Below are 27,086 nucleotides of genomic sequence, written 5' to 3' on the forward strand. Positions count from 1 at the left end.
AGTATTACATCCACCCCACATTGAAATCCCCATCACATGATACATCCCAAATGGCAAGTATGCACATCAATACATTTCCGTCACACAGACACACAATGGGTACATGTGATTGAGAAAACACACATCGTGACACGCATGAAACCAAAGAGAGAATACCACACATTGAAGTATGAAATAAAATTGTATTAAACACAAAAGCACAAAAGCAAGGGAATGAAATGAAACACACAATAATGGAAATAATTAAGAAAAAGCTGCATGTCCAAAATATAAAATAAAAATGTGTGAAAGCAGAATCCAAATCAGTCCAAAGTGTGTGTCCGTCAAAACAAATCCAAAGTGAAAAAATAAGGCAAAACCATTGATCTATGGAACAAAAAAAAAATGAAATCCAGTGTTGAACTATATACAAAGTACAAATCCAGGGTTCATGAGCCCAACCATTGAAAGGAAACCTACAAACAACCCTACCTAATGAACAACTATATACAAAAAGGTGGGGCATTGTCCAAGCGCCCCAAAATAAATAAAAACAGAAAGGAAACCTAACACTAATTAACTATATGCAATGGCGGCGGGCAAGTCCTACGGCTCACTCTGTGATGTCCCGGGCCAGGGCATCATCGAACTCCATGTCGATGTCCCAGAGGCGGGCCTCTCCCCTGGCCCCGAGGTCTCACAGGGATGCAGTCATGGCCTGTTCCAACTCCCTGCAAGTTCCCTCGAGGCACTCAGCCAGCCTCAACGCCCTGCGCATGGAGAACTCCGCCCTGACCATGGTGAGCCGTGCCTCTTCTGCCTGCCGCCGCTCCGTATCTATCCGCTGGCCCAAGTGCTGCCACACGGAAGACACTCCCATTCCAGGGTCCTCCTGCCCTGCGGCCGATGCCTGCCCCTCTGATGTTGATGGCCCCGAGCCATCATCGCTCCCACCTTGAGCCTGCTGCTGCTGTCCATGTGCTCTGCCCGATGATGCCGGCACATCCTCCATCTGCTGGGCTCCAGTTGGTGCGGTGTCCACCCCTGCTGGACCTCCGACTCCCGACTGTGGCAGCGATGTGATCTCCACCAAGCTGGCTGTGTTGGTCGGGCCAGGTCCACAGGGGGCCCTGGTGGAATCTGGGCTGGAAGACGGCAGGGAGAACGACTGGCGCATAGTCTCCACAGAGGAGGAGAGGGCCGCCAGAGTGCTCGACCCATGTAGGAACCCTCTGACCAGGGCCCCTCCCAACTGTGCCACGTTGCCACGCAGCTCTTCATGATGGCGTGCGTGGTCCCCCCAGGAAGCACGCACCTCATCACGAATGTCACGCGTGCGCAATGCAACACCAATCAGGACAGACCACATACGGTCATGGTTCTCCTCATCCGCAGGTAGTGGAGTGCCAGATGACGTGGGCCTCCCCCCTACCTGCGGACGGGCCTGGGACGGGCCATCCCTGCTGGTGCATGGTGGTACAATCACAGGGTCAGGGACAGTGACATGCACAGGCCCCTCTGCGGCAACCTTTGCTGCCTCCTGCCCCTGGCCCTGGACTGCACCACTTGCACCAGTGGTACCACCCCCACCAGGCCCCATGTGTGGCTCAGTAGCGGCCTCCTCCTCCTCTGTGTAGACCACCAACCTGGATGGCTCCGCACTGTCTTCCGCCATCGCAAGCCCCTGTGGGGGCTCAACCGGCCCTTCCGCTGCAGCCGTAGTGGCAGACGCGGCACCATTCCCCTCGCTCCCGGATGATGGTAATTCCTGGGAGGGTGGCTGGGCCTTGCGTCGACGGCCGGTGTAGGCATCCCTGCTGCTTTGCTCCACAGCGCCGTCTCCGCCCTCTTCTACACTCGACGCTGTGTACAGGGAGACACAGAACACAAGCATCAGGGTACTGTACAATAGTCTCCTAGACAGGAAGCAATAACACATGAGTGGCACTGTCAAACGTCACTTCCATCCTGTCCCTGCACAACACATGGGTCAATGCAGGCAACACACATGCAGAAACAGGCATGGTGCATGCAATCAACATTAGCATCCATGTACAAGGGCCACTATTGACATAAATGTTGTCTTCAAGCTCACATGCATCATGGGTCATACTGATCCTATGCACACACATCACCGGAGGCTTATGCATCTGGCCTCGTACACCACAGACACAGTGGATACAAGGATGACTAGACTGCATCAGTGAATCAACACATCGTCACGGACATGTGTCATGCATCCATGGCGTTTCAAAGTCACACACACGCTACTCAGACACACAGACATGTTCACCATACATGTCCATGACAGCAGCACCCATCCCTCACACCCCATCTGTGTCCAAGAACAGAGACAGGCATGCATTCATGTGTGCATTCCGCATGCTGCTCCCCATGTTGCATTGTAACACATGCACCATCCATGTGGTTCACACATGACTGGTCTCACATGCAGCACCATGATGTCCTTTCACAGACACATCCATACATGGCCTATGTCACACATACAGGCAAGTAGCTGACTTTCAGCACACTGCAACATGCCCTGTTTCACACAGCAATGCATGGCCACTTACCGCTCGACTCCAGACGGATCTGCATCTTGAGGATCTGGTGGCGAAGCACTGGGCGAATGCGTTCCAGGACCGTTCCAGGACCCTCATCTGCTGGTTGGTAAACTGGCCCGGGCCGTCTTGAGGGTCCTGGACTTATAGTCCTCCCAGCGCTTCTGGACGTGTCTCAGGTCTCGGGGTGCCACCCCCTCCGCGTTGATGGCACCCACTATGTCCGTCCAGATCCTCCTCCGTCATTCTGTGTCGGCACGTGATGGTGTGAAGAGGGCATCATAATGCCCCAGAACTTGCTTCACCAGGATACCAACTTCCTTATCGCTGAAGCTGGTAGCCCTCTGCCTCTCTGGCTGGGGGTCGCCAGTAGTCTCTGATGGTGTTTGCCCCAACATGGCGACCCCCGAGGCAGGTATGGGTGGGCAACTGGGTCTGGACTGTGGAGCGATGGTATAGCAGCCGGGAGTCTTCTGTTCTAGCAGGGGTGGACACAGCAACTGGACCCCTGCGGATGGCTGACGTGCAGGCACCAAATAGCAGGGCACGTGGGCAGTAGCCAGATGGCAGGTGGGAGCGTGCTCGGGGCTCTGTGGGGCAGGAAAATGGCCTTCTGGGCAGGAGCGTGGTCTTCCGTGTGTTGTCGCGTGGCCAGCTTGATACGGAGTGATTTGGCACATGAAAAAACTGCACGTCAGCGTGTAATTCGAGGAAAGGCGCTTAGCGCATAAGTGCGTTTGTGACGTTACACATGCTGGCTTTTCCCTCGTGACAGGTGCATAGTGATTCAGCACGTTAAAAAACAGCATGTCCGCATGTTAATGCGTGTAATCCGAGGAAAGGGCCTAAGCGCGTAAGAGATGTAACGCGTGCAGGCGTTTCACCCGCGCACTATCACAACTTCACAGCGGATCAAGGACGTATCTCTTCTTTTGGCGGGGGTATTGGCTACGTGTGTTTTTCATTATCACGCTAGTCTGACGGTGAGTCGCGCAAGCTATTTTTCCCACTGCGGGTGCCCCTGTGTATCGCATACCCGTTTTCGAGGTCATAGTAGCCTGCGTGTCCCACGCGTATGTGTTTTTCGTGTCCCTGGGTGCCACCGTGTAGTGCGGGAGGTTAATTCCACACACGTGGGCTACCGGGGGTTTCGTGCTCGGTTTTACTGCAGTTTTGGGGTGCCTGTGCGTTGCGTGACCCGTCACTTCATCACTGGGGTCACATACAGCCTTGCAGGTGCAGGGGTGCTTTTAACATCTTGTATCCCCCACCTTCACCCCAATTGCCCAGGACAATTGTCGTGTACACCTCCCATTGGCACTACTCCATCTGTGCCAGCACTACTCCATCTGTGCCATGGTTGGGAGGCCACAAAAGGTGAGGGCCGCCTCAGCTGGGTGCACTCCTCGTGGGGGGCGTGGTCAGGGACATGGCCGGGGTGACCAGGGACTAGGGGGACTCCAGGGTGTCCAGGGTGGCTGCAGAGGGGGAAGAGGCAGGGGTGCGGCAGCTCGGGATGATGTTGTGCCACGTGTTGGTGCAGTCATGCCACCAACCCCTGCGGCTCCGGGAGATGTAGTTCTTGCATCTGGCACTAGCGCTCATCAACTGCCACGGGCTCAAGGGTAGTGGTAGCTGAAAGTGCAGCTGTGGACACCATCACCCAGGCTCAGGGTCTGCAAGCGCAGGCTGCGTTGGCAATTGAAGAGTCCATGGAAGATTTCCAGCAGGTCAGGAGGAACACCGTAGGTGCACGCAAGGCTGCCCTGACCGAGGCATGTATCCCTGGGGCAGCAATGTCATCTGCTGCCCCGACCAGCCGGGTGTTGGCAAGGGCAGGGGCAAATGCAGCCAACAACACCCCGGTTGTGAGTCTACCAACCAGGACTGTCGCGGTCAATGACCCTGGCACAGCAGATGTTGCTGCGCAGGGTCCATTCCAGGGTACCCAGCAGCCACTGAAGCAAATCAGGCCTTCGGTCGTCCTTCCATCTGCCACTCCCTTGGTTCAATCCATCGGTGCCACTGGCCATACTGATCAGGGCGGCATTCGCCAGCCAGGGTCCGCACCACCACCGAAGAGGAGGAAGGTTGCACATGCAACACAGGCTGGGACCCCAGACACAGCCACGGCCTCCTGCACGTCAATGAAGAAGCCTTTCTGTGCGCAGGAACTGGACGCCCTTGTGGACTACGTGCAGGAACACAGCCGTGACATGCTAGTGGGGCCGAATTGTCAAACTACGGCTGCCCATCGGAAAACCCACTGGAAGCATGTTGCGGATAATGTGAGTGCATTCGGCCATGAGGTGCGCACAGCTGCCGAGTGCAAGAAACGTTGGGATGACCTCAAACGCAGCGCTAAGGCCAAGCGTGCCTCTTATTACAGCATGACTCTGGTGACTGGCAGTGGGCCATCACCTTAGGAGGATGACCTCACTCCGCACGAGTCACTCGTTGCGGAGTTCATACTGGCAGAATCGGTTGAAGGAGTGGGAGAGATGCAGGACTTTGATGCCCCGTCCAGTGAGTGTTGTTGCGTGTATGTCCAGCCCATGTGTGGTTTGCCTGTGTGATGTGTTGTGCTTGACTGTCTCTACATGCTATGTGTACATGGATCTCATGTGCTAGTCATGCAATGCTTCAATGATGCGTGCATGCTGTGCAGGATGGTGGACATGTAGAGCAGACGGGACTGTCCTCATCACCACACTTGCACCCTACTCACATGCTAGTCACCCAGATGCCCCTCCGGTCCATGTTCCAGCTCACTGGCCCTTCTGCATGTAGCCAGGGGTGGTTTTCCTCTCAGCACTGGGACTATGTCATTGCATGACTGACGTGCATGTGTCCTCTGCCTGCATGCGGGTACTCCATGTAGGCATGCCCCCTTACCCCTCAAGCCCCCCTGAACCGCAATTACACCATTGCACTGTTGTGCATCATCTTGGCGTACTGCAATGGCCTGTTCAAGCCTCCGGTGTATATGCTAACTACCACCAGCCAACCTGCCAGACACATACAGTGGGGTACACCCTCTGTTCTTCATGCCGGGTGTCTCACTTGGACTGTGCAGATGGCAGATGTTCCGCAGGGACATGAGTGCCCATTCATGCTCCATGTGCATTCCATGCATCCCCCATGTGTCCTTGACTGGATGATCATTGTAGTACCTGTCCAGGATGAGCTACATTTCATGGCATTTCTTCAGCCATCCCATGGCCACTCTGGCTCAGTCCTGCATCACACACATGTTTAGGGTGTCACAGTCTGTATGGGCACAGTCCTCCCCCTGTTTCAGGCCCTCTGACTCTGTCCAACTGGTGTAGTGGCTTCTGCACCCATGGGTGCACTACTGAGGGTTCATCATGTGTCCTGCTTACTGTCCCATCATCATCTGCTGTGTTGTCAGTTGACTCAGATGATGCAATTGATGCTAGTCACCACTGTCTGCCAATACACAGGTCTCTGGTCAGCCTTTTGCTACCATACAAGGCATCCCTGCATTTTCACTAAGGAGGGGGGTTTGCTTGTAGCCATGCAACCCATTGCACGTGATGCCTGAACTTGCCCTTTGTCATGATCTCTGCTTCCAAAAGGTCAGGGTTTTCCCAACTCCCTTGGAAGCAGATCCATAACCCAGGTTCCGAGTGCCAACCAGTCCCAATTGGGACCTTTTGGACCCAGTCCTGGCGCCAGTGGCACCAGGCTCATAAATATGCCCAGTCCCAGCGCTGGAAGCGCCGGGCTCATAATGCTTGGGTGGATTTACCTGCAGCAGACCATGCTGCTTACTTGCCTGCCAGTTGAGCCTCTGATCCTCTTCTGTTTGGAACTACTTTTCCTGTTGGGTGGGGCAGGAGCCACTCCCTAGATTCAGAACACTGGAACTCTTCTGGAAAGCAGGAACTCTTTTCTTACCTAGGCGTGGCTGTGGAAGGAGACACCTAAGCACTACAGGAGGCTATTTAAACCACACCCGATGGATGAATCTTGCTTTGCGTTATTCTGCATCCTCTGCAGCAGAACGCTCATCGTGTCTTCTGCATCTGATCCTGGGCCTAAGGAAAAAGGCTTACCATCCTGAATCCAGTCTTCAGCAACACCTATAAAGACAAGAAAGAACAGGTTAGCATTACGGTCTTCAGTGACAGCTCTTCACTTACCTGGTCCATCGGCTGTCACCAACGCCTCGCGCTCCATTCCGGCATCTGAAAGACAAAGGCTTACCTACTCTTCGTGCGCTCCGGAGGTCTTCACACTGCATTCCGGCATCTGAAAGACAAAAGCTTACCAACTCTTCGCACGCTCCGGAGGCCTTCGGCGCTGCATCCCACATCAGAAAGACAAAACAAGGTGCGTTTAAAGACATTGGGGAACTTTAATACTCACGTGCCATTACTCCTTTCCACATCTAACCCAGTGGGTATTCCGGCACCCTGCAGCCGCTCCGAACTTATACCTGCAAAATAAAAAGACAGTTAGAGCGCATCGTGAAGCAGGCAACTAGCGCTTACTTACGTGCTTCCAGGCGCTTCTATTCATCACACGGGCTCCATCTTCAACTCACTTCAGCTCGTCATCCGCCATCGCCGGAACCCTGCAAAACAAGAAACATCATTACTAAAGACTTTAAAGACATTAGAATTACTCGAAACTTACCGTTCGTGCCGTAAACGACGGACAGCAGTCCTCTGAAGTCAAGAGGCCTGCTCCCCTTATCCAGTGAAGAAACTGGTTACAGCACCCTGCCCCGAGGCAGATGGAGAGCACGGCGTTCACTTACCTAAGGTGAGAGCGTTAACCTTTGGGGTTCTACAGGAGAAGAGAAAGGGAAGAAGAGAGAGACATTCAATAACCCAGTTCCTTAATCCCATATTTTCTATCTGCAGACATCTTACCCTTCGAGTCAAACATACAGTGCACAGAGGTCCAGCCCAAAGAGCCAGCCGTGTGTTACACATCACCTTTGAAGATACGGTATACGCCCAGTCAAGACCGGCGCCTCTACGGGAATCAGGTGAGCGTTACAGAACGCAAAGCCTACCACAAAACTCCCGTCCAGGCGCTATGGAAACCTCGGATACCGACCAGCTAGCCCAGTTACTTGGGGAACTAAGGGCAGAAGTGCATGCAGCCCGTCAGGAAACGAACGCTCTAAGAAGGGAACTGATTATTTCCAAGGAGCGAACAGATGATCTCGCTAGACAATTGCTACAGTCACAAGCCGGACAGACCCCGTTACCCGCATCTGGGGGAAATCTTCCTTCTACATCCTCTATGAATCCAGTGCAGATCAACCTACCTGGGAATGTACCTCTGGCTCCGCCCGAACGATTTTCTGGTGACCCAAAGAGGTTTGCAGTATTTATCAATCAGTGCCGGTTGCATTTCTTATGCCGGCCAGCAGCCTTTCCAACTGATCAAGCTAAAGTAGCTTTCGTGCTTTCGTACCTTAGTGGCAATGCGGCAGACTGGTCGATCCCTCTAGTAAATAAAGATGATCCGGTCCTCCATGATTTTCAAGCTTTTCAGCTCAGTATGGAAAAACTGTTCGCAAGACATTCACAGGGGCAGGCCTTGGACAATGAGCTTCTTTCGTTGCGACAAGGTAATCAAGACCTTTTGGCTTATATTGCGTCTTTCAACAGACTGATAGTGGAAACTCAATGGCCTGAGGACAAAAGGATTACGCTGTTTTATAGAGGTCTACGTGGAGAGCTCAAAGATGTGTTAGCCCAAGTAGTGAATCCCCCACAAGATTGTTCGGACTATATAGACTTAGTCGTTCAAATAGATCACAGACTGCAGAACAGGAAGGCCGATCGTTCCACGTTTGATGCTCGAGTATTTTCCAAACCGCCAACTCCTTCAAAAGGAGTAGACTCCGGGGAACCCATGCAAATAGGGGGTCTGAAAGGTCCTCTAACACAAAAGGAGCGGGAAAGGAGAAAACAGTTGCAATTATGCCTCTATTGCGGAAACTCAGGGCACTTTCTTCGAGACTGTCCGGTGAAACCTGCCAAGAAGGCAGTAGGCGCTGCAGTTACCAAAGTTACAAACTCTGAGCAGGGAAACGACCTCGCCCGACAAGAATAGAGGTCCTCTTGCCGAGCGTGAAAACCAGTTCCGTGACCTCGCATTTCGTGATACCTATGGTCCTCATTAGCCCTGATAATCCGGATCGATTACATGCAATTGAAGCTTACGTCGACAGCGGTGCCATCGGCAATTATGTGGATCATGAAATGGTTTTGAGGATGAATCTAACTCTTTGTCCCAAGGCTGTAAAGGACGTCATTACTACGGTGGATGGTACGGAGATAGCCTCCGGGCCAGTAACGCATACCACTCAAGAGGTGACGCTAGTAAGTCAAGATGGACACCATGAGAAGATCGTGTTCGATGTGATCAAGGCCCCTCAGTTTCAGATTATTCTAGGAATACCTTGGTTAGAGAAACACAATCCTCTGATCGATTGGCGAGCAAGAACGGTCCAGTTTCCAGAATGTGTCTCTACTTGTCACCCTCCACCTGGTGTTGCACTGGCAGCAATTTCTTCAGAGACTCCCCAGTTACCTCCCGAATACCTAGAATACCAAGATGTTTTCCGGAAGGATCAGGCTAACTCTCTACCTCCTCATAGGTCTTATGACTGCCAGATAGACCTGATACCTGGATCTACTCCTCCTTGTAGTAGAATTTATGCCCTCACCGAGCCTGAGAACCTTCACCTTCGACAATACCTGCATCAATACCTGGCAAATGGGTTTATTCGTCCTTCCAAGTCCCCTGCTTCTTCAGCTTTGTTCTTCGTTCCAAAAAAGGAAGGAGACCTTAGAACTTGTATAGATTATCGCTCCCTGAACCAGATCACCGTTAAGAATAGATATCCGTTACCTTTGATCCCTGAACTCCTGGACCAAGTCAGAAAAGCATGCATATATACAACGCTGGATCTTAGAGGAGCTTACCACTTGGTACGAGTAAAAGAGGGCGATGAATGGAAGATGGCCTTCCGCACCAAGTATGGGCTATTTGAATATCAGGTCATGCCCTTCGGACATTGCAATGCCCCGGCCGCCTTTCAATATTTTATGAACGATGTCCTCAGAGAGCTCATAGATGTGTGTGTTGTTGTTTACATTGACGACATCCTCGTTTATTCTTCATCGGAATCTGAACATCGGAAACATGTGAAAATGGTCCTCGAAAGATTGCGTCAACACAAACTTTTCGCTAAGTTGGAAAAATGTGTTTTCAACGTGACTGAAGTTGAATTCTTGGGATTCATATTATCACCTGGCGGAGTGCGTATGGATTCAAAGAAGGTCGATGCAGTTCTCAAATGGCCATCACCATCCTCCGTAAAAGGTGTGCAAAGCATGTTAGGCTTCGCTAACTTTTACCGCAGGTTTATCCCCGAATTCTCTCGAATAGTCCAGCCCATCACTGCCTTGTTAACGAAAAACAAACGTTTTGAATGGTCTACCGAGGCGGAACAGGCTTTCCAGGATTTGAAGACTAAATTTATCTTTGCACCAATCTTAAAACACCCTCGCCCCGAACTCCCCTACATCGTGGAAACTGATGCTTCAAGCCTTGCCATGGGGGCAGTTCTATCACAAAAGGACCCGGTAACCAATCAGTTGCATCCCGTGGCATTTTGGTCCCGCAAATTCTCGCCTCCTGAATCCAATTACACGATTACTGACAAGGAACTTCTGGCTATCAAGTCTGCCTTTAAGGCTTGGCGGCATTATCTGCTGGGGGCCCGACACACCGTTACTGTGATTACGGATCACCGAAACCTGCAATATTTGAAAACCGCAAAAGCCCAATCCTCTAGACAACTCCGTTGGGCATTGTTCTTTGCCGAGTTTGACTTCATAATTACCTATCGACCTGGTACAAAGAACGGTAAAGCTGATGCCCTTTCTCGGATGGGAGTGGAAGAACACTTGATCAACCCTACACCTGTACCAATCATTCCCGAACAAAGAATTCTGGGTGTAATCGCCACAGAATCCATAGAGGAAGTTAAGGATAAAGCCAGGCAACTTGTAACTCCAGCAGACATACAGAATTGGCATCTGCAGGGAAAGGACTTTGCAGTAAAGGACAACTTATTGTATTTCCAAGAACGATTATACCTACCCAGCACAGATTTACAGAAAAAAGTAATCTCTTGTTATCACGATTCTTTAATGGAAGGACATCCCGGTATGGCCAAGACCTCAGAAAAGATCAAGCGCTACTTCTGGTGGCCGTCTTGGAAAAAAGATATCAGAGACTTTATAATGTCCTGTGGAGTATGCGCCCAAAACAAGAGTCAAAAGGAAAGACCAGCAGGCCTCTTACGCCCTATTGACATCCCACCTCGCCCACGGCATACGCTTTCTATGGACTTCATCACCGATCTACCTCCATGCTCCGGATACAATACGATTCTAGTAATCGTGGACTTATTCTCCAAGATGGCGCATTTCATTCCGCTCAAAGGCTTGCCAACAGCAGCAACTCTGGCCCGAGAATTTCTCGAAAACATCGTCCGACTGCACGGTTTTCCTTCGGTTCTAATTTCGGATCGAGGTAGTCAATTTAATTTCTCATTTTTGGCGAACTTGCTGTCGGTCGGCTCAAATTGATGTGAGACTATCGACCAGTCACCACCCTCAGACCGACGGACAAACCGAGAGGACCAATCAAACTCTGGAACAGTATTTACGCTGCATGCTGAAACAAACTGAAAAAAACTTGGAAAGACATCCTTTGGATAGCTGAATATGCCTACAATAACTCTGTCCATTCGGGAACTGGGAAAACCCCGTTTTTTCTTTTGTACGGCAGTCACCCTCGAACCTCGGAGTTGGATCCCCTCCAAGATCTTGAAACACCAGCAGTAGACTACCTGCATTCTACAATCACCCAAGCCTTTAAGGAAGCTGTTTCTCACCTTCAAAGGGCTAAAGAACAATACAAGAAAGGAGCAGATCAACATCGGAAGGAAGCCCCTCAATATCAAGTAGGGGATCAAGTCTGGTTATCCACCAAATATCTACCTCTAAAAGGGCCACGCACATTCAACCCAAGATACCTTGGTCCCTATTCCATCACTACCATAGTAAACCCAGTAGCGGTCAAGTTGGACTTGCCCCCGCACATGAAGATACATCCGGTCTTCCACGTCTCTCTATTAAAACCCGTGCAACCTCAAACCCGACTAACTAAATCTCCAAAACCTATCCTAGTTGATGGAGAACTCGAGTTTGAAGTCAAAAGCATTCTGGACTCCAAGATCTCCAAATCTAAACTATTTTACCTAATTGACTGGAAAGGCTACGGCCCCCAATAGAGATCCTGGGAACCTGCTGAATATGTCCACGCTCCTCGCCTAATCAAAAGATTTCACCGAACATTTCCTGACAAGCCAAAACCCCCGGAGAAGCCCGGTTTGGGAGGGGCCTTGAGGGGGGGTACTGTCATGATCTCTGCTTCCAAAAGGTCAGGGTTTTCCCAACCCCCTTGGAAGCAGATCCATAACCCAGGTTCCGAGTGCCAACCAGTCCCAATTGGGACCTTTTGGACCCAGTCCTGGCGCCAGTGGCACCAGGCTCATAAATATGCCCAGTCCCAGCGCTGGAAGCGCCGGGCTCATAATGCTTGGGTGGACTTACCTGCAGCAGACCATGCTGCTTACTTGCCTGCCAGTTGAGCCTCTGATCCTCTTCTGTTTGGAACTACTTTTCCTGTTGGGTAGGGCAGGAGCCACTCCCTAGATTCAGAACACTGGAACTCTTCTGGAAAGCAGGAACTCTTTTCTTACCTAGGCGTGGCTGTGGAAGGAGACACCTAAGCACTACAGGAGGCTATTTAAACCACACCCGATGGATGAATCTTGCTTTGCGTTATTCTGCATCCTCTGCAGCAGAACGCTCATTGTGTCTTCTGCATCTGATCCTGGGCCTAAGGAAAAAGGCTTACCATCCTGAATCCAGTCTTCAGCAACACCTATAAAGACAAGAAAGAACAGGTTAGCATTACGGTCTTCAGTGACAGCTCTTCACTTACCTGGTCCATCGGCTGTCACCAACGCCTCGCGCTGCATTCCGGCATCTGAAAGACAAAGGCTTACCTACTCTTCGTGCGCTCCGGAGGTCTTCACACTGCATTCCGGCATCTGAAAGACAAAAGCTTACCAACTCTTCGCACGCTCCGGAGGCCTTCGGCGCTGCATCCCACATCAGAAAGACAAAACAAGGTGCGTTTAAAGACATTGGGGAACTTTAATACTCACGTGCCATTACTCCTTTCCACATCTAACCCAGTGGGTATTCCGGCACCCTGCAGCCGCTCCGAACTTATACCTGCAAAATAAAAAGACAGTTAGAGCGCATCGTGAAGCAGGCAACTAGCGCTTACTTACGTGCTTCCAGGCGCTTCTATTCATCACACGGGCTCCATCTTCAACTCACTTCAGCCCGTCATCCGCCATCGCCGGAATCCTGCAAAACAAGAAACATCATTACTAAAGACTTTAAAGAAATTAGAATTACTCGAAACTTACCGTTCGTGCAGTAAACGACGGACAGCAGTCCTCTGAAGTCAAAAGGCCTGCTCCCCTTATCCAGTGAAGAAACTGGTTACAGCACCCTGCCCCGAGGCAGATGGAGAGCACGGCGTACACTTACCTAAGGTGAGAGCGTTAACCTTTGGGGTTCTACAGGAGAAGAGAAAGGGAAGAAGAGAGAGACATTCAATAACCCAGTTCCTTAATCCCATATTTTCTATCTGCAGACATCTTACCCTTCGAGTCAAACATACAGTGCACAGAGGTCCAGCCCAAAGAGCCAGCCGTGTGTTACACATCACCTTTGAAGATACGGTATACGCCCAGTCAAGACCGGCGCCTCTACGGGAATCAGGTGAGCGTTACACCCTTGCACTGCCTTCACATTTTTTGATACACATCATGAAGTACTTGTACATGTGGATAGTGAGTAACGTACACGTTCGGCACTGCATCGACCCACTTCTGAGCCGTATAACACCCTTCTACATGCCTACTCACTGATGCAATGTCAAAATGACCTGGCATACATGGCAGGTTCTCTTTTGTGTGTGACATGTCTGCTTCATGTGTTGGCTGTCTGTGTGATGTCTATATATGTGTGTGTGTGTGTGTGTGTGTGTGTGTGTGTGTGTGTGTGTGTGTGTGTGTGTGTGTGTGTGTGTTATGTGCTTCTAACTTGTGTACTATTTTTTTTTCTCTCCACTTTTCACATGATGACACAATGGAGCCAGAGGATGGTGTTGTCATACCAGGCACAGGGTTGTTATCACAACAGCAACCCGGCACAAGTGGGGGTCGTGGGGTGGTAGACCACGAGAACCCACATGTGCTACAGATCATCTTGTCTTTGGCTGGCAATGAGTCCAGCCCAGATGACCATTCTGACGTCCATGTCGAGTTGGATGTGCATCAGGTCCATACGCCAGGGGTGAGTGATTCTGATGTGGACACTCATATTTCCGCGACACCTGCACTGAGGGGCCAGACAGTGGTGGGACCTGCGCCTGTGGTGGATCGGGACGCAGGGTCACCCTCCACACCAATCGCTGATGTGCCTGGGCCATCACGTCGACAGGGGCATGTAGTCGTGCAACCGTGGGCGATGCCAACCCAATGAGGACGGCCGGTCCTTGGGTCCCGCAGGTGTCAAGCCCAGCAACGTGGTAGCCGAGCACCACCGAGGTATACTGAGTGGGGGCAAGACATGACTGCCAATTCAGAACGACAGGGGGCAGCACTTGATAACATCGCTGTGAGCATGGAACGTGTGGCCCAATCCATGCTCCCCCCTGCTAGGCCCCCCTGCTAGGCAGGTGCTTCTCCAGCAGCAGGCGGTACGGTCCACGGCCCGCTCGCTCAGGCTGGGCATGGCGGCCTCAGACAGGGCACGCCAGGCGGAAATGGTGTCTTTGCGTCAAGCAATTGCTGCTCACGCAGAGGCACACATGGAGGCCATGGAGGTTGAGTATGCGTCCCTCAGATCCACTCTGGGTGTGCTCATGATGACCCAGAGGGAGCGGGCAGAGGAGAGGTTTGCGCAGCTTGAGCGTACCATCTCGGCTGAGCTAGGTGCTTGCCGGGAGGTGCAAAAGTTGTCCAGTCAAGCCTTGCAGGAAGAACTCTGTGTTACACGTGTTATCTTGCAAGAGGAAGCACGCGTATCACGGGAGGTTCTGCATGCAGACCTACGTCTCATCGCCGCCACGTAACAGGCTCACCCATCCGGCAGACTTGCTGCCGACGAGGGGCAAGCTGTGGCTAGGCGTGGTCAGGCTCCTGTGCCACGTCCTCCTTTTCAGGATGAGCCAGACTCGGACGAGGAGATATCTCCCACACAGGTTGGGCTGTGCAGGCGTTGACCCCATGGAGCGTTTTTTTTTGTCTCAACATGATTGCATGTGGGTGTTGCGGTGCACCCTGTACCTCCCCCCTCCTCGGTGCCCCCCCGGGTCGTGTGTGGCCATTTTTGATTTTAGTTTAGCTAGTTAATATTGACGATTTGATAGTTATTTTAATTAGGTTATGTATGTTGTTCATTGTTAGTTTAATTAGTTAATATAGTTTAATATTGTTTGTCTATTGTGCATTCATGTGACGGTGTGGTGCTTTGTGGCATCCTGTTAAGAAAGGAAGAAGGCATTGACTATGGCAAGGGGAAAAGTGCACAGAATTGCACAATGAACAACTTTGAATCTAACAACGTGCATATAATACCCAAGACTTGTGTATATATAAAACCCAGGAGTGCAAATAAAGTAAAACAATATTACCAATATATGAAAAAAGGGATGTGGGGTAAGCACTTAGGACCTCCTTATGACTGAAAGGAAAGTCAGCAAACTCTTTACCCACTATGCTATTACAGATACTGACAGCGCTAAACCCACGTAGCGGGCAAGCAAGGACAGATTCTGTGGACTGACACTCTGTAAAATACTGAATAAGGAACTTAGAAACAGTACTCACGAGGACCGGAAAGACCACTAGAATGTCAGTAATTTCACGAACCCTGTAGATCAAACAGGGACCCAGAAGGCTGTAAAAGCAAAGGGTTAAAGATAACAAAATACATAAAACCCTAGTCTAGGGCAAGTATGAATTGTGATAATAATTGTGAGGAAAACAAAAGGGGGTACACACTGGAACTAGTTACAACAACACCCACACCTAATAATCAATGGAAAATAAATGCAGAAGTGCAATGGAAAACATGGAATGGAATCTCAATAAAGTAGGATCGGGAGCAGGGAAAATGATATCACAAAAGGAAACCTTTCCCACCATCCAAGGAGAAAAGGCAGTAAACTAATTATACAAAAGTAAAGGTTAATTCATCAAGCTTTTCAGTAACCAGGACAGCATAAAGGGACAGAAAGCACTGGCAAACTGGGCTGCATCAAAGAGTAAAGCACAGAGAAAGGCTGTCTGCAGACAGAGGCAGACAGAAAGGGAAATACAGAAAGCATAAATCAATAAAGCACATTAATCTGAAATCCAGGACAGAGGAACAAGATACAGGAACTAGGAACTGGGCACAAAAGCTAGGAACTGGAACTAGGTACTTGGCACAATAACTATGAACAAGGAACTGGAACTAGATACTAGGCACAGAAACTAGGAGCAAGGAACTGGAACTAGGTATAAGGCACAGAAACTAGGAACAAGGAACTGGAACTAGGTATAAGGCACAGAAACTAGGAACAAGGAACTGGAACTAGGTACAAGCACAGAAACTAGGAACAAGGAACAGAGACTAGTCACAACAGGAACACTGCTACAATGACCAGCGCTGGACTGAAGCAAACTGAGGCTTTTAAAGCTGCTAAACGAGCACACCCCTCAGGCGTGCCGCCTACTGCACCTGCAGCCACAGGTGTTGCCTATCCTCCACCCAGCCCTGTGCTGCAAGGGAGATGAAGCAGTGAGCCAGGCATTCTGGGAAGCATAGTCATTTGATTTAAGTAACATGCTGGCTGCCAGGGAGGAGATGAAGCAGTGAGCCAGGCATTCTGGGAAGCAGGAGGTGAAGCAGTGAGCCAAGGCATTCTGGGAAGCATAGTCATTTGATTTAAGTAGCATGCTGGCTGCCAGGGAGGAGATGAAGCAGTGAGCCAGGCATTCTGGGAAGCAGGAGGTGAAGCAGTGAGCCAAGGCATTCTGGGAAGCATAGTCATTTGATTTAAGTAACATGCTGGCTGCCAAAAACCCGGAATGGATCCGGAAGGGAAGTAACTTGGAATATAAGGTTTTAACGCTCCCAATTCATCAGAACACTGTAGCATAGGGTTCGAAGGAAATGTCCAGTAGGGAATAAACCCCAAAACATGCCCCCAAGTGGCGGGAACGGGAGCGAAGGGAGCGAGCCGTGACACTATACCCCCTCGCATGGCCGATTCCAGGCGGCCGTTACTCGCACAAAACATCTTCTTTCCATAACAGGAGCGCTTTGTCTTTGGAGGTGGCACTGACGAAAACGATGATCCACGGGCAGAAGCAGAAGGACTGGAATGAATAGAATCACGCTGCAGTCTATAAGAGTCATAGGCAGGTTTTCGGTGAGGAAGAGACTCATGGGCAGAGGAAAGGCATGAAGGACTTGCAGGACCTGAAGCAGAGTTGGAAGGTCCAGGAAGCTCAGTCTCTGGGAGCGAACACTCATACATCATTGAGGAGGGAGGCTGGCTGGTGCAACATGCTTTGGATAATGATAGATGCTCTGGTAGCCCCCCTGCTGAGAGCGTAAACACAGGAGGTGAGAAAATTGCAGGTTTCAAGAAATGTTCATGTTCAGAACAAGAAGGTGGCAGCTGAGAAAGAGGTTCGGATCTTCTCCCATCATCCATCTGGTTCAAGGCCTGTGGTTGAGGGTGACCAAGATTCGATTGCATCTGTTCAACTCCTTGGGGGCCTGGAAGTCCAATGGGTTGTACAAGGCTGGCATTCCAGGTGTCAGTCGTATGGCCACCTTGTTGCACGTGGGATACAACCGCAGGGACGTTTGGCATATCGATAGGAGTGATAGACGCAGTACTTGGTACATCAGGCACACTCGCAGCTGGAGCAATAACAGGCACATCTTGAACTGCAGCAGACATATCCTCCCTTTGACTACTAGCACCCGAATGGTGCAGCAGTTGGGGGGCCGTGCTCGTCCCTTCCTTCAGGCTCATGTGGGATCCAGCAACAAAAGGGCTGTCAAGCAGCTGATCCAAACCGGCCCCCAAAGGTGAACCGTCCAGCCCGTTATCCTGGTTGGCTACTTGTTCGATGTCTAGGCCATGGCGGATGGTATCCGTCTCCCTCTTGTAACACTCCAGGCAAGTCCAACGGCCTTGCATGTAAGGCCCTCCAGAGTCGTGAACCAGCTTGATGTTTTTGGCAGAAGTCTCAGACTCAGATGTAGCATATGCGGGAGGTGCTAATTCTACAGACAAACAGTTGGGAGAATTAGCTTGTGTAAAAGGCAGGCCTTCAGGTGATCCTCCTGAAGCATAGGATGGGCAGATTGGACGTTCATCCGTAATAAATGGTTGGGATTTAGGAGATAGCTCTGAAGTAGATGAATCTGCAACATGATCAAACAGAGCAGACCGGTGCACCTCCGATATTGGCAGCGAGGCTGAGCAGGATACAGGTCTTTCATGAACCGAAGCCAAACTAGCAGTTGACTCTGGGACCGGAGACAGGCACTTAGGATGTTCTACCGGAGGTTCCATGGCTGAAGGATAATCTGCTGGATGAGTCACTGTAGCCGAAAACAGGCATGCCAGAGGAAATTCAGAGGCTGAGGGCATGCAAGCTGGAGCCGTCTCGTTAGCTGAAGACAAACTTGTCAAGGTCTTTGACTCTGACCACATACATGGTGAGGGCTCTTGAGTGACTGGCAGACACAGCAATTGTTCATTGATTGTAGACACGTTTGACAACGATGACTGCAGAGCCGTGGACTGGATAATCGAAGAGTCAATAGTTGTAGGAGGGCAGACTGAAGTCCCAGAAGTCGACAGGCACATTTGTGGCTCAGGAATGGAAAGCACCTTTAGGGCGGTTGACTCCTTGGCACCAGTAACCAAAGACTGAGCTGTAGCCTTGCCGTCCCTCTCCTTAGTGGATGACACAGAGTCTCTTCCTTTGTAGAAGTCAAAATCAACCAGAGGAATCACCATAGTAAAGTCTCTGTTAATCAGGATTTCGTCAAATGTCCATTCCTCTGACTTAGCTTCTGAAAGTGGCATATTAACAATCAACAGTTCAGGAATTGCCTGCCGGGTCTTTGGTTCAGTATACTGTGGAATGAGTCCATCAAAACATGAATCTTGTACTGTCTTTGACTGTTCATTGTGACAAAATTTGGCAGAAGAAGGAGCGAACACAGAGGTAGCATCGTTTTCCATATCAGCTTGAATGTCTACTTCAGTCTCAGCAGCTAGATCAAGGGCAGAACCTAAGCCTACAGTAGTGACTGATTCTGTGTATGCCACCATTGTGGATTGTGTTTGGGAATCAGAAGCATGTATGTGTTCAAGCTCAGAATTATGACAGACTGCTACACAGGAAATCTTAGGTAAAGGAGTGGCTTGTAAATCTTCAGCTAACAGCAATTCCTGACAAACGGTAGAACAATTGTCAGAACCTGTGCCCAGAATAAGTGCTGTGCTAGAAAGAGGACTTTCACTCCCAATAGATTTTTCATATTGACAAGTATCCTGACCTACAAAAACCTCCGCACTCAGGGATTGAACAGTATTCACTTCATCAACGGATAAAGTTTGAGGTGTATTCAGAAAAGACCGTAAGGTTTTATTCTCCTCTAGTAAAGTAATGTATTCTTGTTTTAGCTCCTCAAGTTCAGCTTTTAGCATGCCCCGCCTTAACTGTACATCCCTATCAGTAGGCACAGGGGAAGGCATGGTGGCATCAGGGCTGGATCCTGCCCTAGCCATCCGGATGTGCACTGATTGTACATTGTCATTTACTGCTTGCAGACTTTGTGATCTATACTCTCTCTTACCGACTTGGTCTGTGTTACCCTTAAGCAGACTACTGATATCAGACCTCTTGACATTAGGGGCTACAGTAAGTACTTGTGCAGAGGAGTAAGCAGTAGACTGAGGGCTGAAAACAGAAGATATGCAATGAACCCCTCCATTCTTTATGTTTGAATCATGAAACTGTTCAATCTGAGGTAAAGCACAACCGGAATCATGGAGTTCAACAACAGACGTACTCGTGTGTAGTAAATCTAACAGTGTGTTGTTTTCCGCTGCTAAGGCTTGTGCGGACATAGAATCTGGATCAAAATTAAAGACAGAACTAGGATCAGGCAATGTACGATGGGCCATCCTGTGGGTAAAATACTGTGCACGTAAATACCCATTTGTAACAAGGAGTTCATTTAAGTCAGGATCAATGGTTTGATTGTCACAGGTAAACTTAAGGGAAGCTTTCTGTACAAACTTGTTAGTGGCCTTGCTGCCTTTCTTTCTTAAACTGGCCATATTCAAACGGGAATAAGGGCTGGTCATTCTGTTAAGAAAGGAAGAAGGCATTGACTATGGCAAGGGTAAACGTGCACAGAATTGCACAATGAACAACTTTGAATCTAACAACGTGCATATAATACCCAAGACTTGTGTATATATAAAACCCAGGAGTGCAAATAAAGTAAAACAATATTACCAATATATGAAAAAAGGGATGTGGGGTAAGCACTTAGGACCTCCTTATGACTGAAAGGAAAGTCAGCAAACTCTTTACCCACTATGCTATTACAGATACTGACCGCGCTAAACCCACGTAGCGGGCAAGCAAGGACAGATTCTGTGGACTGACACTCTGTAAAATACTGAATAAGGAACTTAGAAACAGTACTCACGAGGACCGGAAAGACCACTAGAATTTCAGTAATTTCACGAACCCTGTAGATCAAACAGGGACCCAGAAGGCTGTAAAAGCAAAGGGTTAAAGATAACAAAATACATAAAACCCTAGTCTAGGGCAAGTATGAATTGTGATAATAATTGTGAGGAAAACAAAAGGGGGTACACACTGGAACTAGTTACAACAACACCCACACCTAATAATCAATGGAAAATAAATGCAGAAGTGCAATGGAAAACATGGAATGGAATCTCAATAAAGTAGGATCGGGAGCAGGGAAAATGATATCACAAAAGGAAACCTTTCCCACCATCCAAGGAGAAAAGGCAGTAAACTAATTATACAAAAGTAAAGGTTAATTCATCAAGCTTTTCAGTAACCAGGACAGCATAAAGGGACAGAAAGCACTGGCAAACTGGGCTGCATCAAAGAGTAAAGCACAGAGAAAGGCTGTCTGCAGACAGAGGAAGACAGAAAGGGAAATACAGAAAGCATAAATCAATAAAGCACATTAATCCGAAATCCAGGACAGAGGAACAAGATACAGGAACTAGGAACTAGGCACAAAAGCTAGGAACTGGAACTAGGTACTTGGCACACTAACTATGAACAAGGAACTGGAACTAGATACTAGGCACAGAAACTAGGAGCAAGGAACTGGAACTAGGTATAAGGCACAGAAACTAGGAACAAGGAACTGGAACTAGGTATAAGGCACAGAAACTAGGAACAAGGAACTGGAACTAGGTACAAGCACAGAAACCAGGAACAAGGAACAGAGACTAGTCACAACAGGAACACTGCTACAATGACCAGCGCTGGACTGAAGCAAACTGAGGCTTTTAAAGCTGCTAAACGAGCACACCCCTCAGGCGTGCCGCCTACTGCACCTGCAGCCACAGGTGTTGTCTATCCTCCACCCAGCCCTGTGCTGCAAGGGAGATGAAGCAGTGAGCCAGGCATTCTGGGAAGCATAGTCATTTGATTTAAGTAACATGCTGGCTGCCAGGGAGGAGATGAAGCAGTGAGCCAGGCATTCTGGGAAGCAGGAGGTGAAGCAGTGAGCCAAGGCATTCTGGGAAGCATAGTCATTTGATTTAAGTAGCATGCTGGCTGCCAGGGAGGAGATGAAGCAGTGAGCCAGGCATTCTGGGAAGCAGGAGGTGAAGCAGTGAGCCAAGGCATTCTGGGAAGCATAGTCATTTGATTTAAGTAGCATGCTGGCTGCCAAAAACCCGGAATGGATCCGGAAGGGAAGTAACTTGGAATATAAGGTTTTAACGCTCCCAATTCATCAGAACACTGTAGCATAGGGTTCGAAGGAAATGTCCAGTAGGGAATAAACCCCAAAACATGCCCCCAAGTGGCGGGAACGGGAGCGAAGGGAGCGAGCCGTGACACATCCACTGTCTGTTCCAGCTGGGCACTTCAAGCTTGTCTCGTGTATGTGTTTGCAGCTTGGGGTCCTGACTCACATAGGCCACTCCTGCTTCCCTTATCCATGGGTTTGCTATAATGGTTCGGTGTAACAAACATTTACACAAGGGCTTTGGACTTTTGTCATAACTGTGGCCTGTCTGCTGCTGTACTACTTGTGTTAACACCCCTAGTGGGGATTTGTAGTGTTTTATCCACCCCATGTCTGTAATCAATTTGGGTGAGTACGTGATTGATGTCTCCATTAATTGATGTGGATTGTGATGTATGTGATTTTCTTGCCTGTATATGTGCTTGATGCACTTCATGCTGTAGACAGTAGCCTGCACCCTTGGCCTGTTAAAGTGACACTGATGGTGGGAGGAGTTTGTATGTAGCTCTGTAGCACAGGCATCTGAGACCCCGGTGGGGAAGGAGGGTCAGGGATATGTTGCATGGACAGGCACTGGTATTCAGGAGAACCGGAAAGAGGGGCAGGAGAGTGGATGTGGATTTGCAAGGGAAAGTAGGCAAAATACAACTATTCACTAAAACCCATACTCAATTACAGAAAACATGTTCATCATGCACATTGTACCAAATTAGTCACATGCAAGCCAAAGAGAGACTTATCTCTGGGGTGAGTGCTGGCCTCCTGCCTGCGCACTCTCAGGTCCGGTAACAGGAGCACTTCAATGCTGCAAAGAGAGCATGAGTTACTAATCTGAATGTGTGTTTACAACACACACACACACGCAACCCCATCCATGCCCCAAAGTAAGTGACTTCTCCACAAACAAACATCCCTGTCTGCTGCCATGTACCCATACGTTAGCTTGGCCCACCAATGGCACAGACACTGTCAATGCAGTAAGGCCGGCGCATGTGGCCCGTGGGAAATGGAAGACCAATGGGTCAATAATCAGACATGATACAATGGTCCCTGTGTGAGCTGCTAGACGCGTATAGCAAGGTGCAACTTCAGTACAAGTTGTGTTCTGGCTGTGTTCTGGACCTTGCAGGCGCCCAGACCACGGAGGGGGAGGTTGGTTCGTGCTACTCCTGCGCCTGGACACTGGAGCTGTGACACTACCCATCAGTTGTTGCATCATCATTGTATGTAATGTACCGTAAATGGTACACATCCTGTTGGACCATTGTTCAACTGTGCTACCTTGGTTGTTCTATCATTGTGCTTGTACATGTGCTTTGACATTTTCTGCTACTTCAAGTCATCTACTGAAGACTCTTCCAGGGTTTTTTGGTGCTTACAGCCTTTTTCCCTGCTTTGTGGGTTTACCTACTTGGAGTTCTCTGCGATTTGGTATTTTTACCAGTCAAGGTGGGCTCTGAAGGGGCTGGATCCGATTTACATGCAAGCTGGAACATGGAGTCCAAGGGGTGGGGTGATCCTGTAGCCAGGTAGACTTGAAGGAAGAAGGCTACATACCCCAGAGACAGTTGTTCAGAAGGTCACAGTGATGTGTAAGGGAGGGCCTTTTGTTGTTGGACAGTTGGCTTGGCCTACAGTGTTTTGGGCACTCTGACATTGTAATTGTGGGGTACTATGTACATGATGTGTTGTGCTGCTCAATGCCTGTTCCTGTGTTGTCTTTACTTTTCAGGTGGCAGGGGATTGGTGTGGTTTGACATGCTGCGGTGTTCACATGGGCAATGTTCACATGTGATGTGTACAGGACACTGAGGGTCACTTGATTTCACATGCATATATTGAGTGCATGTCCCTAATGACACACACAGTTGCACGATGATCCACCACACGTAAAACCTTCCATGGCCACAGGTGCACACAGATTGCGTTTTCAGGCCCGCGGTGTCCATGCGGTGTCCATGCAGCACATGATCTATTACCATTGGGGTATCCTGTACATGCATCATTTGGTGGTAGATTTCATTAGTCTTTTTCATGTGATGCTCAAGGTGTATCTGCAACACAATGGCTGCTCAATGTGCTGTGTGCTGAGCAGTGTGTTGCAGGAGACACACACAGCACACAGGTTTGGGAGTCGGGATTTTGTCATGCCCAATGTGCATGTGAACGGGCATTCAGTGTTATGTTCATGCTACGACTGTTGGAAAGCATTGTGTCTGACTTTGTATGTGTGGGAGGTTGTTGGTCAGTCATTTCATCTGATTCCATGTCAGGTGTGATTGTCTCATGCCAGTTTTCATGTATGACAAGTCTCTTTGTAAATTTTTGGTCATGTGTTGGCCTTTTGCTATTGCATGCCATGTCGTGGAGTAGCAGACAAGGGTGATGTGGGTTAGGAGGGTTTGGGTGACATACCAGGGATTGTCGTGGCCTGTTTTGCAGGGGGGGTGTGTGATACACGCCTTGCATGTGTTCCTTTTGGTCACACAGGATTGGTTATGTTTAAGTAGCTAGGGATGCACACAATGTAGCACTTCCGTGGCAACATTCTCAGTGGGGTAAGGTTGTGACAGTTCACTGTCTTTGTCATCATCGATTGTCACCTGGTATGTGCCAGGCCTGTGTGCACTCCGCAGGGGGTGGGAGTTTAGGTGAAAAATGTGGCCACAATCTGGGTCCGGGCGGCCTCTCCACGTGCCCTTTCCCCTCCCATGGGCAGCGCCTTTGCCTGTGGTTGGGGATGTGGGGGTACCACCATGTCAATCGGTACGTCCCGCCATGTTGCAACATTGTGCTGGACACATGCTGCCACAATGATCCTGCACACTACTGGGGGTGCATATAGTAGCTGGCCGCCAGAGCGGTCAAGGGAGAGGAAGCGTGACTTGAGCACTCCGAATGTGCGCTCCACTATGGCCCTGGTTGCAATATGGGCAGCGTTGTATCTTACCTGGGGCGGTGTGGTGGGGTTCCGGATTGGTGTCATCATGTGGATGCTCAGAGGGTAGGCACTGTCCCATGGGGAGGTGATAATGGTTGTGATTATTGGGGTGTGTGTATTTGGCTGTGTGTGAAATGTATGCATGTGCACAGGCATTTGTACTCACCTAGGAGCCATGTGGCGCCATTCTGCCCAGCTTCCAGGGCCCGGTTCAGGACGGACATTCTGTATATGAAACTGTCATGGGTAGAGCCAGGGTAGTTTGCATAGACAGAGGTGATGATTCCCTTGGCATCGCCTACGACCTGCACGTTGATGGAATGCCAGTGCTTGCGGTTTCGGTAGATGTGCTCAGTGGTCCTAGGTGGACGTAGGGCCACATGGGTGCAATCTATGGCACCGAGTACTTTGGGGAAGTGTGCCACCCTGTAAAAGTCCTGGACCACGGCCTGCCTTTCTGCGGGTGTTCTGGGCATGTATATGTGCCTGCGGACTGAGGGGTGTGCAGTGATGATTGCCAACACCTGGTGTAGGTAGCGTGACTGCGTGGCCTGTGAGACCCCCCCCACTATGACAGTTGTCTGCTGAAATGACCCATTGGCCAAAAAAATGCAGGACATTGAGCACCTTCTCCTAGAGGCTCAATGCTTGGGAGCACAGGGCAGGTGATGTAAGATCATCTTCCCACATCCTGACCAGGTCTAGGATGATACGGGGTGGAATCCTATACCTGCCATAGACCTGGTCGTCGGGCATCCCAAAAAGGCTAGTCCGGGGAAAAGAAATGCTGGTCCTGGCTATTCTCCTCCCCCTGCGGTGTTCCACGATCAGTGCTGCGAAAAATGGGGCATTCATCGTAGCTGGATATACGTGTTTGTTTGCGCATACTTTTATACTGTGCGCGGGGACGCTTCTGCCTGCCTTCTTGTGGCGGACGTGTTGACGCCTATGCGCGTCTTTTGGCATGCGCAGGTTTCCCGTATTCGATTCCATGAATACGTGTTGCTCGCGTGTGTGGGGGCGTTCTGTGTATTTCCCTGCAGTACATCCCCAGTTACGCCTTCTTTTTCCCGCGTTGTTCCCCATTCCGCATGTTACGCCCCGTCTCCCGCCCCCTTTTTGTTGTGTGCGCCGACGGTGTGTGCTTTCCCTTTTTCGCATCGCGCACGCCGTTCGGGATGTTGCAATGACGTGTGCGCCACGCACGGATTTGGCGCACTTCCTGGGGAAAACAAGCGCAGGCCCTTCCTTGAATCTCATGAGTGCGCATGCTCTTGTGCTCTTGCTTTTTCATGCTTGCGCCTGCTTGCACTGAGATTTTTGGCGCACATTTGTTCCATGAATCGGCCCCTTGATATTGACACTCAGATCACATGTGAAGCAGTAAAAGACTTTATCGACACTCAGATCACATGTGAAGCAGCAAGACTTGATATTGACACTCAGATCACACGTGAAGCAGTAAAAGACTTGATATCGACACTCAGATCACATGTGAAGCAGTAAAAGATTTGATATTGACACTCAGATCACATGTGAAGCAGTAAACAACTTGATATTGACACTCAGATCACATGTGAAGCAGTAAAAGATTTGATATTGACACTCGGATCACATGTGAAGCAGTAAAAGACTTGATATTGACACTCAGATCACATGTGAAGCAGTAAAAGACTTGATATCGACACTCAGATCACATGTGAAGCAGTAAAAGACTTGATATCGACACTCAGATCACATGTGAAGCAGTAAAAGACTTGATATCGACACTCGGATCACATGTGAAGCAGTAAAAGATTTGATATTGACACTCGGATCACATGTGAAGCAGTAAAAGACTTGATATTGACACTCAGATCACATGTGAAGCAGTAAAAGACTTGATAGTGACACTCAGATCACATATGAAGCAGTAAAAGACTTGATATTGACACTCAAACCATTATGATCACTGGGCACGGATCTATTAAGTAATTAGGTCTGCAAAGCGAAATCCATTTCCACAATGAATTCATTAACAGCACTGTTTAACACGGTTTTGTAAACTGGAAGAATTGTAACATTATGGATTAAATGTTACTTTGTGCCAATTTGTGAACCTTGGAAATGACAGTTTGATAGCCTTACTAGTTTCCTCTTCTAACTGTTTGCGGCAGTGTTTTTGTTGAAGCTCGTGGCCTGGACAGACTCAAAAGAAATATTATCCTTGGGACGAACAGGCTTTTTGGCTCGAATGTCAACCAACGTTAACATTGAATTGAATTGTTTATTTGTATAGTGAACCGAACCCTCTTGTAACTGGGCGCATTGCTTAGTGTACACAACATAGTTACAGATATA

This window comes from Ambystoma mexicanum, chromosome 1p (genome assembly GCF_040938575.1).
Source record: "Ambystoma mexicanum isolate Mex_15411 chromosome 1p, UKY_AmexF1_1, whole genome shotgun sequence".
Lineage (NCBI taxonomy): Eukaryota > Metazoa > Chordata > Amphibia > Caudata > Ambystomatidae > Ambystoma > Ambystoma mexicanum.